Genomic DNA, 15,404 nt, shown 5'->3' with positions numbered 1-15,404 from the left:
CATATTAAATTAATTAGATTTTTTAATTATTCATTAATATAACAATATTACAAAAAATGTAGATCACAATTTATCTCGCTAACATCTTCAGAAAATAACTTTAAAAAATATGTATTTTTTTTGAACAATATAAAATAAGAAGTGTTACTTTTTTACAAACAAAATATATTTCAAAAATAATGTATCATATTTATTTCAAAAAATATTTTACTTTAGAATATTTAATTTGCATGCAACTTAATAAGAAAAAGTCAAAAAAATTAAATGTTTAATTAAATCATAGCAATGGAAAATGAAAATCACTAATAATAATTTGAAATAGGTTTTTAATTTTATTTTAGTTAAATCATCAAAATAATATGTCATCCACATCACCTCATTAAAGTCATACAAACAAAAAAAGTCAAGGGGTTAACCGGTTTAAAAGGTAACAGATTATTCATTGCTATAATGGGTAGATTTTTTAAAATGCGATGTCTTAATAAAAAATAATTTGACAGTACATTGCTGTACTAGAGAAAAACAAAAATAGATTGCTATAATAAAAAAATTTATAAAAGTAGGTTGTTATTTTATGCATTTAACTCTAAGGTTATATATCAAACTACGGTATATTAGTAATATTTTAGTTTCTATCTCATTCTTGTCTCATCTTATTTCACTTATTTTTTAGTTTCTATCTCATTCTTATCTCATTTTATTTCATTTATTTTAGTAGGACAAGAAAAAACATCTTTTATCTTATGATTGTTATGCTACACATGAAAGAGTGAGATTTGTTGGATGCTGTTGTGTTTGTTTGGTAGTGTTAACAAACATTTGCTTTTTATTTTAACTATTGAGAGAGTGATATATATTTGCATAAGTTGAAAAGGGTGACAGAAAAAGCATATAAACGTTCCCCGTCACCTCCACCTGGAGTGTGTACGACACCTGTTCTCTTGCTATTTCATTTTCCCTTTTCCCAAAATGCCCTTTTTCTTTTATTATTACAATTTTCTTTAAATTGTCGCGTCATAACAAAATTAGGTTTATAAAACACTTACAATGTTTAAACATTCTAATAATATAATTTCGAGGACTTAAGTTTATAAAACCAAATAAAAAAATTTCATACATAAAAATGTTAGAATACATTTATTGGATACTTTTAGACATTTTAAAACAAGATTTTAAGATGTTTTTAAATAAAATGACGTATTAGTTATAAAAAAATATTATATCATGGATGTATATAGAGAGATGGGTATAAATGGCTATTTTAAAAACCGAAAATTAATTACTCATCAGATATTTATACGAATAATCCTAAATAATCATCAATATTATTTGTCATAAATATAATGTATTTCAACTATTTGTGATATATCATGCATTTTTATCGTGAATCTCATATTTTTTATGACGAATATTAAGTACTTTTGTTATGAATAACTTTCATCATAATTATCTGCTACAACATTCATCATGAATAATATTTATTATTCAGGTTATTCATCAAAATTTATACACAAGTTTTTGTTCTCTATTTCTCAACACATTTTTTTAATTTGAACTTAAAAAGCTATTTATTAGCAACTTAATAAGTTTTATGAAACTCACAATTTATTTGATAAGTTATATATATATATATATATTTGGATTTATACGAGATCAAAAGTTTTTTTTGAAACCCGTAAAACAACTTTTTACCTTTTTTTTATTCACCCTCATTATAATATGATATATAAATGAGAGGTATATGTTTGTCTTGTAGTGTGTAAAGTTAATTCCCAAGAAGCAAATTCCACCAACCCATGCATTAATTGAATACTGGGCTCATGGATCAGCTTTAATGCATCTTCTCTTCCCTTTTTATTCATAACAAATTCCCTTCAACCATTCAGAATCTTATGGAGGAGGAAGTTGTGTACGATTTTGGATATGCGTATGATAACCCTTGTAGGTATTTACAACATCTTTTAGCAAGCTTTTTAAGGTGTTTTGGGTTAGAGAATCATCAAGAAAAAGGAAGAATCAGTGACGGTGACGATGACGGTGACGATGACGGTGACGGCGACGGTGGCGGTGGCGGTGGTGGAGAGGTGGAGGTTCCACCACTTTTTTCTTCAACCGATCCACCGGCCATGGATCCTACCGATGAACCGATTTCCATAGCTGTAAGTAATCTTCTTGTTTCTGTTTTAAGTAAGAGTTGTTTTCGTATTTATCATCATTATGTTTCTTCATTACTGTTTTTACCGTTTTACTGCTTTACTTTATTGTAAAACTGTAATTAAGTTTTTTTTAAAGTATTTCTAAAAGATATAAGTAAATTTTTAAAAGTTGCAGTAATTTATTTATTTAAAAAAATTAATGAATGTTTATCCGGGTAAGAACTTACTAAGTCACATTAACTTATTTATCGGATGAATATGGTAAGGATCAAGAGTCTTACCTGGTACGTGAGGACGATGACTCTTACCATGGACACGGTTAGCGCTTACTGGATAAATTGTTGGATACGATGTCGTTCTTGTTAACTAAAATATTACTTGGTAAGTAAGTGATAGTGTTGAATTTTACTGATAAGCGCTTACCGGATAAGTGTTTGGTTAACGGTCCCTAAATCAATCGAAATAAGAATGTTCAATAGTTTTTCATTTTAAAAAAATTTATGAACTCAATCAAAACAAGAAAGTTCCTTGGGTTTTTCGTGAAGTTTTCCCTAATAATAATATTTATTAATTTTGAAAGTAAAAATTCGAAGAACTTTTTTTGTCTTGGTCCCAATTCAACACTAAACAAGTCCGAACTAATTGAATACTTGTGTCCCAAATTTCAAGAATTGGGTCGTAATAAATGATGTAATTGACAACTCAAAATTGTAGATTATCATTTTCCTACAAGAGATTTGGTAGGAAAAGTTTTTCTAAATTTATCCATCCTCTGATAATAAATATATGCCTTAGTGTTATATATATATATATATATATATATATATATATATATATATAGAGAGAGAGAGAGAGAGAGGAGTGATCAAATGAAAACCGTCTTCATTTGTGTAAACCTTGCAAACCACCTTCATCCGTCGATTTCATTGTTTAATCTTATGAATTTTTTTTCATGAAATTGTTTAATCTTGTGAAATTGTTTCATATAATACTTTTTTTGATGAATTTGTTTCATATATGGTTGTGAAATTGTTTCATATAATACTTAATGAAACTGTTTCATGTAAATCTCTAAAATTAATGAAACTGTTTCATGTATTTTTGTAAAATTAAAATAATTAAGATGATAATATCTATGATTAACACTCTCCACAATAAAAATAATTAATCAACCTTTCATAATTACAAAAAAATAAACAAAATGAAAAATTATGATTGGTTGAATGAAGTTTGCATGGTTTGTACAAATTAAGTGGTTTGCATTTGATCGCTCCCCTATATATATATATATATATATATATATATCATTGTGAACGTTTTAGTATTTAAATTATTTTTTTTTGAATGAAAAAATTATTAATTTTTTTATTTTAAATGATTAAGTCTTTAAATTATTTTTTTAAATGAAAAAATCATTAAACTTTCACATTTTTAATAATTAAAACCCTGATTTTTTTTTAATATATAAACTATCGAACTTTTACTAGTAAAGAAATGTAACTTTTTTTTAGGTTGAAAAGATGTAAGCAAACCAATTTTTAAAAGTACTCTAAACAATCAAGACCAGAAAGTTGAATAATTTTTCATTAAATTTTTTTTTAATGATTTTTTATTAAAAAAATAATTCAAATACTTAATCATTAAAAATAAGAAAGTTTAATAGTTTTTTAATTTAAAAATATAATTTAAAGATTAAACCATTTAAAATAAAAGTTTATTGGATTTTTTATTTAACTTTTCCCAAAAAAAATATATTTTCATATAACGAAGACAATATAGTTTTAATATTTGAGATCAATAGTGAAAAAAGTACCATTTTTTTATTAGCTGTTATGTTTTGATTTTGACTAGCAAAATTGTATTTGTTGTCGTTGTATGTCTAAAATGTTTAAGTATCTTTATAAAATAATTTATAGGACTTAAGGGGCCGTTTACCAAATAATTATTCGGTAAGTGCTTATCAATAAAATTTAGCATTATTATCGGGTAAGATTTTTGTTCACCAAAACGACATCGCATGCAACAATTTATTCGGTAATCGCTTACCGTGGTAAGAGTCGTCCCTCTCACTTACCCGTTAAAATTTTTGGTTCTTGTCTCGCTCTTATTGGGTAAGATTCTTGGTCCTTACCATATTCATCTAGTTAGATAATCTGATTTGGTAAACGCTTATCCGAGTAAGCGTTTGGTAAACGGCCCCTAAGTTTATATGACTAAATAAAAAAACTATCGATCTAAAAAGTTACTATATGTTTATTGAACGGTTTTCTGCATGTTAACAAGTTTTTAGAAAGCTTTTAAAATAAAGTATAATATTAAATTATTTTTTACAACATTACTTCAAAAAAGTGTCTTATAAATACAATCTAAAAATGTCATAAAAAATACTTCTCAAAATTGTCATATAAAATAGTCAATACGACACTTTATTTCAAAAACGTCTTAAAGAACTTATTAAAACGTCCTATAAACATATTATAACACTTTTAGATAGAACGTGATATAGTTTGTTCCTATAAACTTAAGTCTTACAAAGTATTCTAGACATTTTAAATGCCTTATAAAACCCACTTTTATTATAATGTAAAAATTGATAGTATTTATGAATACGGTGCACAGGGAGCTGCAAGAAGACGCCCTCCGCCAAAGGGTCCGATTAGCACCGGAGGTCCCGGTCAAACCAATTAATTCAACATTTGTCGGTCTCTGTTCGTCTCTATTTATTGTCGTTCTTTTTTATCGTATGAAATCATGATGTTTATTGTATTATAGTTAACCTCTAAGTCGTTTGTTGCTAACAAGAAGTCTTTTTGATTTATATGTCTAATTTCTCAAAAACAGTTGGCCTACAAGTTTCTTTTTTTCAATTTCATTCTTATTTAGAAATATTTTATATATTTGATCAATCAGGGGAACACAAACTTTTCAACTGTAGGGGCGCACCTAATATATTATATATTTTCAAAGGTACCAAAAATACATTGTCTAAAGTTATAATGTAGTAAAACTTTAAACCTAGACGTTAAATATGAACATGTCAAACATCGCTAATCAAAGTGGAACCCTTCGATCTTGCGTGACCTTGAAGTCTTCCACAATTTCCTCCAAACTAATCTTTTCAGCTACTTTCCTTTTGATAAACAAAAGCAACGAGTCGTTTAGAAACTCATTATCTATTTTATTCCATATTCTTGTTTTCACAATATTCATTGCTGAAAATTATCTCTCAGTTGTCGCGGTAGAAAATGAGAGTGAGTAATAGACTTATTAGTCTACAAATAAGATTAAAAGTGGTTTCTCTTCTAATCATTACCAACCATTGACACAATTCTGTAATAGATGTCAATTGCTTATAATCTGTATGTTGAACAACATTAATAGCATAATGTTAGATTTCATCTTCATCTATGTGTGAAACATATTTAACACTTAAGTACTTGACCAATTTGACACAAAAAAGGACTTCCTAAAGTAAACAACTTTGAAATTTACACTTAACTGCACTTTTTGTGCAATCTAAACTTCATTTCTTTCTATAAAAAGAATCTGCTTCTATGTTAATGACTTAGGGGCTGTTTGGAAACCTCTTAATGGTGACATTAAGAGGAAACCTCTTAATCGCTAAGAGGTACAAAGCTGTTTGGCAAAAAAAAGCAGCTCTTAATCGTTACAAAATCCTCTTAACGATTTAGGGGTTAGAGAGCTCCTCAATGGTTCAGATGTATGTTCTTCCATTTTTGCCCTCTCAACAAAATTGTTCCMGCTCCACTCGATCGTTCCTCCTCCCGCCTCCTCCCACTCGATCGTTCCTCCTCCCGCCTCCWCCCACTCGATCGTTCCTCCTCCCGCCTCCTCCCACTCGATCGTTCCCGCTCCACAGCCCCCTTGCTGTTGCGTCGTCTCCCACACAAGCTGTTGCGTCGTCTCCCACACAAGCTGTTGCGTCGTCGCCGGTCTGCAAATCGCTACCCCCACCCTTTCGTCGCCGGTCTGCAAATCGCCACCCCCACCCTACGATCGTCGGTCGCCGCCTCTCGTCGCCGCCCGTCGCCAGTCGCCTCCCGTCGCCAGTCAAAGGTAACTGAATCATGATTTTGCTGCTTCCCTCTACCAGGTCTTTCATCGTCTCCCCTACTGCTTCCCTCTACCAGATTAATTAGGGTTATTTGTTAATTAGGGCTCGTACAGGGCTGTTTGTATGTAGTATGTGTTTTAAATGGGTATATGCATAGTTCTGTTTGTTGATAAATGGGTATATGCATCATGATTTTGCTATATATACATCATGATTTTGATACATCCTAACATGGTAAGCTTGTTCATAATGGGTATTTGCATCATGATTTTGTTGTACATGCATCACTTGGTTGTGAAATCATGATGATACATCCTAAATCTTTCAGAAGGTTAAAATGGTAATTTATTATCATTCAGAAAACAGTTACCAAACAACATTATTTCATTCAGCACTTAACCATTATGACCCTCTTAACCATTCTGACCTCTTAACTATTCTGCACTAAATCATTCAGCAACTGCCAAACAGCCCTTTAATGTTCTATGATTCTATCAAACAAAACAACAAATTCAAACCCAATCAAATTATCAAACAGTTTCTAGCAAATTTAAACCTACTCAGAAATCAAACAATTTAAAACTCATCATTTCATCAAGACTCGAGCAATATCAAACAAGTTTAGACCTAATCATTAATCATTTAATCAAACAAATTCCCACTGCCATTGCAAATTTGACTTCATTTGATTTCAAGTTTTCAAATTTCAACCAGTAAGCTTTCGAATTCGAAGGCATTAAAGATCCTGATCGAGTAACAGACTGTTGACGTCTGATAAAACCATGGTCGCAACTCGCAAATCGCAGTGAGTGATTATAAGTTTATAACGAATAATACACAAGATTGTCAATACTCAAACAAGAAACGCAACTTATTCACTAGTGATTATCGAAAACCTTTAATGGAGAAGCAGGACTGCAGAAAGCTGGAGGAGGAGACGCTCAGTCGCTCAGAGCCTCAACGTTGAATTGCATTTGGTGGACTTGAATCCAAGACTAAAAAACTATTTTCTCTTAGGGCCTTAGTAGTTAGTAGACTGGAGAAAGTGGAGGGGCCCATGGAATTTTTACTTAAAAAGCCTATACATGTAAATTATTTTATCTCTATCTACAAACAAAAGCCCAAGGGCCATGGCCCCTAAAGGCCCTGTAGGCCATCCGCCTCTGTGATTAATCATCAACAAGAAAAAGATTTATTTTAGAAGTGGTAAGTATTTGAAAAGTAAAGAAATGATCTTAGCCCTTCATTTGATTAACATTTACGGTTTTGACTGTAAAGCACTGGATAATTCCTTGCATGAATATGCAGAAAATAAAGTAGTTTTGTAACTTTTCCAAATAGGCGGCAAAATGGTTCATATGTGAACCCGTTAATTAGTCATGTGAACTATTTAACCGAATCACTTATGAACCCATATGTGAATCAGTTAAATAGTTCTTATGTGAATCAGTTAATTAATTCATATGTGAATCACAAGGGTTCATATGTGAATCGGTTAATTAGCTCATATGTGAATCATACGGTTTCATATGTGAATAAGTTGAAATAGTTCTTATGTGAATTACACGGGTTCACATATGAATATATAGTTCATATGTGAATCATACAGATTCACATATGTTTGTTTGCTACATATTTGTAAAAGTTACGAAACTACACCATCTATTTTTCGTATAGCCAAAAATTTGGACCAGTCAAAGCCACTATTACTTGACCAATCAATTCCGATATGGACCGTATGAAGGGTAGGATCATTTTTTAACTTCTCAATATTTACCACTTCTCAAAATAACCTATGACTAGTCAACAATAATACCGTATAGGGTTGTATATAAAGTTATCCAATCCAATTGAAACGGATCGATTCAGTCACAATATACCGATCATAATTGGATCAGATTGAATTGAAAATTTCAAAATCCTAATTGGATCAGTCAATTCTTGGATGGTAGTTCAGGATCCAATAAACCAAACTGGATCCTGTAATAACCGGATCCTGGTTATTACCCAATGTATTTAATACATGATTATTTGATTAAATGATTGTGTGATAGCATGATAAACTGATATGTTTGATACATGCTGGTATGCGAATTTATGCTTTTATTTGGATAAGATATATATATATATATATATATATATATATGCATAGAGTATGGAAATATATATGTGTGCATGCAAGTTATGCATGGAATATGCATGCATGTGTAAAGTATGAATGTATGCGTGCATGAGTGTGCATGTGGGTAGCATGAGGTGGAAAGGGGGGAAGGAAGGCGGTTTAAGCCGACCTTCCATATTTGGGAAGGTATAAAAAGGGGTGGAGTCTCTTCATTTGGCTCTCCCTGCTATTTTGAGAAATTGAGAGGTTTAAAGTGAAGTGTTGTCCGGTTTGCTAAAATGGGTGATTTCAAGCTGTTTTGCAAGTGTCAAGTTTCAAAAGGGTTGATTTCTAGCGTTTTGGTTTCAAAAGCTTTATAAGGTGAGTGGTTTCTAAACCTTTTTGTATAAAGATTTTACTGGTTTTATTTGCATGCTTCGTATTGTTATCCTTTAGAAAGAAACYTTGATTATATTGTCTAAGTGTTTATCCGGATAAAGAGTGACCGAATTAGTGTAAACCGGATAAACCTTGAGCGGTTTATTGTCCGGATTGTTTTTAAACCGGATAAGCCTTRAGCGGCTTATTGACCGGACTAGTTTAAACCGGACAAGCCATGARCGGTTTGTTGTCCGGAGTTTGGTAAACCGGTTGAGTGTTGAGCGGCTTATGATTGGTAGTATTACTTCTGATTTTAGACTGAGAAGTAGGAATACGATCAAGTGGTGAGCGGTTTATTTTTAAAACCGGACAAGTCTTGAGCGGTTTATTGCCCGGATTTGATATCYGTCCAATATGAATTTATTCTAAGTGTAAACCGTTCAAAGAAGAGGTGGTATGYTATCCGGACTTGATATCCGGACAAAGTGGATTTTTATTCCAAGTATTTAAACCGGATGATTGTTGACCGGGTYTGAGATGATATTTTGTGTTYTTAAAAGAAATTATTATTTTATCATAAAAATGAAGTTTTGATCTAAATGTTTTCAGACTGATAACAATTCCAATGACTGCGGTCTATTCGGAATTATTTTACAAATGTTTTGATGAAGTGATAAGGGTGGCATATCAAGGAGATGTGTCCATTTGATATAAGGGTGGCATATCAAGGAGAGGTGTCCATTTGATATAAGGGTGGCATATCAAGGAGAGGTGTCCATTTGATATAAGGGTGGCATATCAAGGAGAGATGTACATTTGATATAAGGGTGGCATTGTCTGTGTGTGGTATTATATAACACTTTCTATCATATCTCTTAAGATTACCGTGGTCTGGAATCTTTATTTCTTTGTGATTTAAAGATTTAAGATCAAGGTTCTTATTRGAAATCATAGTCTGGATGTTATTGAGAAGGGAACGTCAGGTTTGACCTGAATCTTTGTTTAAACCTCGTTTGATAAAGAAAAGGTTTAAAATGGTATTAAATGGAACCCGATTGGTTCAAAGGTATGGAATTTGTATAGCTACGTGGTTAGCTTGAAAGTGGAAAATGATTTGATTTTACCTTCTTGCGTATTCATATATTTGTTATATATATGAATAGTTATTTTATAAAGGTTTTGGTGATCCTTCACCCTGCAATTACATGATTAGGGTAACTCACTAGACTTTTCAGTCTAACCCTCGTTTTTGTGATTTTAAAATGTGTATTGCAGGAGGTGTAGAAGGTAAAGGAAAGGAAAAKATTTAATGYTKTTCTTATATGCATTTCGGATGAGGAATTGCTTCTGATGATTAGTTTTGTTGTTTGGTCATGATAGTTTCTTGTACTATGGGACCCAGATGTATATGAATATGTATTTCTTTGGTATGAAATATATGTGTTACATGCAATGTGTGGGTTGGGGCGTTACATAATGGTATCAGAGCCTGAGTTTAAGGGATTTAGGTATTTTAACAGCATGATACCTAGACTTAAACTGTTTTATTGCATGTTAAGGGTCCCAGACATAGTTAGCACCATTGGAAATAAATATGATAAGTTGAAAGAACAGTGTGTAAGGTAAATTTTAATTACACCTGGCCAATGTAATTATAAATTTACAGGTACATATCTGAACTTGAATACTTCATTATATTTGGGAATGTGAATACGTGAATATTAATATTAAATTCTACAGATGTCTAACCAAACTAGAAGATCTGAAAGAATAGCTCGTCCAGAATCTGAAGAAAGGGAGGAATCTTTGATTAATCTTCCAATTAGTACGGCTGGAAATAGAGGTCGGGGAAGACCAAGAGGACGAGGTAGTGGAAGAAGTCAGTCTCAGGGAAGAGGACAGACTGAAATACATTCTGAGCAGGAAGAATCCCACTCTGGGAATGTTCAGGGAGGAACGGTACCACACCCAGAATATATAATCAGAGATGTGTTAGCAGAGGAAATGGGGAAATTACGAGAAACTCTGATATCTATTATGGGGATACCTGCTAGAGTAGAAACATAAAGAGTAGAGGTTTATCCATCTACTTTAATTACTCATAATAAAGAAGGAGATATTAAGACATTCTTAGCGTGTAAACTACCAACCTTCTCTGGAGAAAGAGATCCGGTGAAGGCAATGTGCTGGATCAAGGAGATGGAATATGTGTTCAACACCATTCGGTGCCCAGAAACAGATAAAGTATGATTTGCTGTTTCAGTATTGAAGTCAAATGCTTTATTCTGGTGGGAAGTGGAATCGTCTACCAGAACGGATGTTTTACAGACTATGTCATGGATANTGATGATTAGTTTTGTTGTTTAGTACAAGATTGTATTTTGAATTTTTGGACCTTGTATTTGGTCATGATAGTTTCTTGTACTATGAGACCCAGATGTATATGAATATGTATTTCTTTGGTATGAAATATATGTGTTACATGCAATGTGTGGGTTGGGGCGTTACAATCCAATCCAATTACCATCCAATTATCATCTAACAACCATCCAATTAATAAAAATATATAATTAACTATATTTTATGATACAATTTTTGATGATATTTATATGCAATATTTTTAAAGAAAGCTGAAAAATATATGAACGTAGTCATCCCTGGAGAGGGCGGGTCATGTGCACGCCCAACACCCACAAAAAGTACAGGCCCAAAAGCTTTTACTACATATAACAATAGTTTGAAAAATTTAGTAAATAAAAGAGACAAATTCTTTTAGTATCTAGTAGGACTCAAAATGAATTTAGTGTTATATTAAGGCCATATACATGTACTAATTAATTGCAATGGAGAAAAAAATATGTAAAAAAACTAACTGGCGATTCATTTTATAATATTACTTATTGTTTCTCTAAGTTTTTTTAAATCTAGTTTCAAAGTCTAAAACTACTTACCTAGACAGCCTTGATATATTATTTATCAGTTATCTCCACTCATTCTTTTGTTCATCCCATCCCCATGTTTATTTTTGTTTAATAGATTTCAGTTTTTATGTTATTAACTAAGAAAACTCCTAGAATTCTTTTAAAAAAATTAACAACCATATGAGACGGGCCAACTTATATTTATATTTAAGATGTCAAAACTACCCTTGTTTTTTCATATAAATTGACTCCTTGTCACCTGATACTGAGTGTATGAATCTTAAACACTCTTCTATCTATAACAAGAATAAGATCACAAGTTATAACCAATATGGGTTTCTAGTTCTAGAATTGATGGTTCCGAAAAAGTTTGTTTTAACACTAAAAGTTTGAAACGGTGGTTAAAAATATTAACATGAGGTGAAATGGAAATCCAACTGATTATATTGATTTACATAAAGGGTTACTTTGAAGGGTCACAATGTAACCACAAACAACGTCAATTTATACATTAAAGGTATATATTATATGATATTTTTCTATGGTGGAACGGGTTGACAATGATATGTAAAAATGATATGGTAAATAATATTTATTTAAAAACAAATATTAAGTGATTTTATGTCTAGGAATACTCGAAAAAACAGTTCTATATGAAATATTAATATTTTTCTTAAATTCAATGTTATTTGATGATAAAACACTATATTTAAGATCTTTTTTTTTTATTAACCTGGATATCCAACCCGCTATGCGAGCCGACTAATCACAGGGCGGACCACCTGCTTTGCAGATAGCCTGGAGTCACCGCATTTGAACCTCCGTGGCCACAAGGGGATTTTTATTCTTTCTTGGATTTGAACCTGAGACCTCCTGGTACTTTTCACTTTTGGAGTCAATATCAAACCAATCATGCACCACCCTTGTGGTTTATATTGAAAATCTTTCCGTACATATCAAGGACCTTTTTTATATTTTGCCCAGTGCCTAAAAAATGTCAGTAACGGACCTGTATTTGAATGATGGTAGATTAATTAGTTGGAAACTGGATCAAAATATTGGATGGATCCAATCCGATCCAACGAACAAATCAAATTCAATTATGTGTTTTTCTTGGTGATCGCAAATGAAAAGGAGTGGTTTTGCTGCCTACGTGATTGGATCTTTGGGGTGTACTCCTGATAGAGAGTTTCCTGCTATTGGATTCTTCCTAATCATGAAAAGGTCTTTCTAACCCTCTCTTGTATTATTTCATATTACTTATATTCTAATTGTAACCTGATCTTTGGAAGATTGTGTGTTTTGTTTTGCTTCCGCTATATTCTGATTTGAATGTTTTTAAATACACACCATCTAACAGTGTCTTTCTCATCTGAGAATGATTCGTCAGATGAATCAACCAAGTCATGTTTTTCAGCGATGAATCCCTTACCCTAACGTTGGTGGTTCTTCATCTTCTTATACTTCTCCTTCAGCTTCAATAATATTTGTCATATTTAGACTTGAAAGAGGATGAGGTGGTGGAAGATGGCTTTGAAGCTCTCTTTGACCTGCATTCACTAGTGTCCTTTGCATTGACAATTAAAGCAGATCGCTAAAGCTTTATCAATCGAGGTTGATTTAGGCTTATCAGCGATGGTTAGAGAAGAAGATTTGTGGAAGTTACTTTTTCTGGCAAACCTTCTAAAAGAATTAGTGAGAAGGGTCATAAACTCATCAAACTCTGAAAAGTCAACTTCTGTTAAATCCTTAGAGTTAGATGGATCCAACTCAGTGATAGAAGGAGAAGGAGTGGTCGCTGAAAGAGCTTCAGAGATCAAAACTACATGAGAGCTTTTCATAATTTTTGAATCTTTGAGGAGATTTTTTTTTCCAGTTGATGGGATTGCTCATGATTGAGCAAGATCCCATAGAGAGTACTAAGAGAGAGGGTGGACATGTTTTTAGACATCTTGAGACACATGGTATAGCTATCCCATGATTCTGGCAAACATTCTAGAAATCTTGTTAGTGTTTCAGAGATGAAATATTCTCTTCCAACTGTCCTAAGGTCAATAAGAAAACAATTAAAGTGCTGGTGTACTTTAGATAAAGATTCAAATTTTCCATAGAGAAAACTTTCATATTTGTCTCACATATTTATTTTCCTAGACTCTTGTACATCAGATGTACCTTTATATTGAACACATAGCGTGTCCCACATGGCTTTTGAGGTTCTTAGCTTCATTACCGAGTGATAAACCTCGTCAAGAAGAGACAAGGATATTATAGATATGCTCTAGTATCTAAAGTCATCTTCTTCTTGTCCTCATCACTCCATTGATGAGGGAGCTATGAAATCTGCCTCTTAGGAATAGCGGCAGTCGTAGCAGTTGTAGGAATTGTTGTAGATATTGAGAATGGAATATAAGGTTCATTCTCAATATATTATGGAATCTCAGGATCCACACCTTCCAGGAAAATGGACATCTGATTCTTCCAAAGACTGAAGTTGTCTTTGATGAATCGGGGAGGTTTGGTAAGAGAGACATTGTCATGAAAGTTTGTGTTTGTGTTTTATAAAGCCATTTGAAGAAAAATGGTTAGTAAACTATCTTAAAGAAAGAAGATAATAAACATTGTTCTGATACCACTTGTCGGTCCTAGATGGATCTACAAGAGTGTATAGATAACATTTTGTTAGGGGGGGGGGGGAGATGAATACAAACACACAATTTTCACTTTTTAAAATCCTTTATTGATATTAGAAGATCAATGCAGAATTTACAGATTGTTTGCGGAAGAAGATAAGATACATAACTTATCTAAATGATCTAGAAAGCACAAAAGATACAGAAAAGCAAGAGATAAAGTTTTTGCTTGAGAAGATGTTATAACTTTGCTTGAGAGTAAGCTTAGTTTTGCATGTATGTGCTATTCTTTGTTGTATGTAAGCTTAGCTTCACGGTATGGAGAAGAGAGTCTCTTTAGCTATTTATACCCATTGCATTTAATGCAAGTCAAAGAGTACAAAACACGTGACAAACTTCTAGAGGTGAGTTTGTCCCTTTTCTTCAAATGTATAGGTTTTTTTTACTGTATATAAACAATGGTCTTTCATAAAGTAGGTAAGTATGCTTGGAGGCAATAGAGTAACTCTGTATATGTGTTTTACTTTGAGAGGTATGGGGTTGTCCTTTGTATGCAGGATGATAAAACAAAAACTAATCTTGTAGAGCAAGATTCATTTGATCGGTGACATTGACATAACTCTAGAGTTTCTTTAGTGTTCGTTGAATCTTGAATAGACTTCACACTTGATTGTAGACATGTTTGTTATCATTGAAACTGCTTCAGATCATGAACTGCTTGTGTCTGTTTTCAGCTTTATCTTCGACATTGTTGAAGGTTTCTTTGGTGTGAGGATCTTCTTGAAGAATACTTGTTCGTTAGAAAAGTTTACAATACATGTTCAGCGATCACTAAACAGACTCAGTGATGATCGTTGAAACTGAATAAAACATAACCAAGTATTTTTCACTACATTCAAAGAATCATCATCAATCACTAAGTTAAGGATACAACCATCACTAAGTTAGGGATACAACCATTAGCTGGATGTCCAAATTACAGAATAATGTTGCTCTTTCAACCATAAAATCTGAGTATATGGCCCTTGTAGAGGCTGGCAAGGAGCTTACCTGGTTGAAGGACTTCTTATCCGAGTTAGGCATAGAACAAGAAGACTGTGTTTTGTATTGTGATAACCATAGTGCAATTGACCTCACAAG

This window comes from Cynara cardunculus (genome assembly GCF_001531365.2).
Source record: "Cynara cardunculus var. scolymus isolate 2C chromosome LG 6, CcrdV1, whole genome shotgun sequence".
Classification (NCBI taxonomy): Eukaryota; Viridiplantae; Streptophyta; class Magnoliopsida; order Asterales; family Asteraceae; genus Cynara; species Cynara cardunculus.
Note: the sequence above shows the minus strand (reverse complement) of the source record.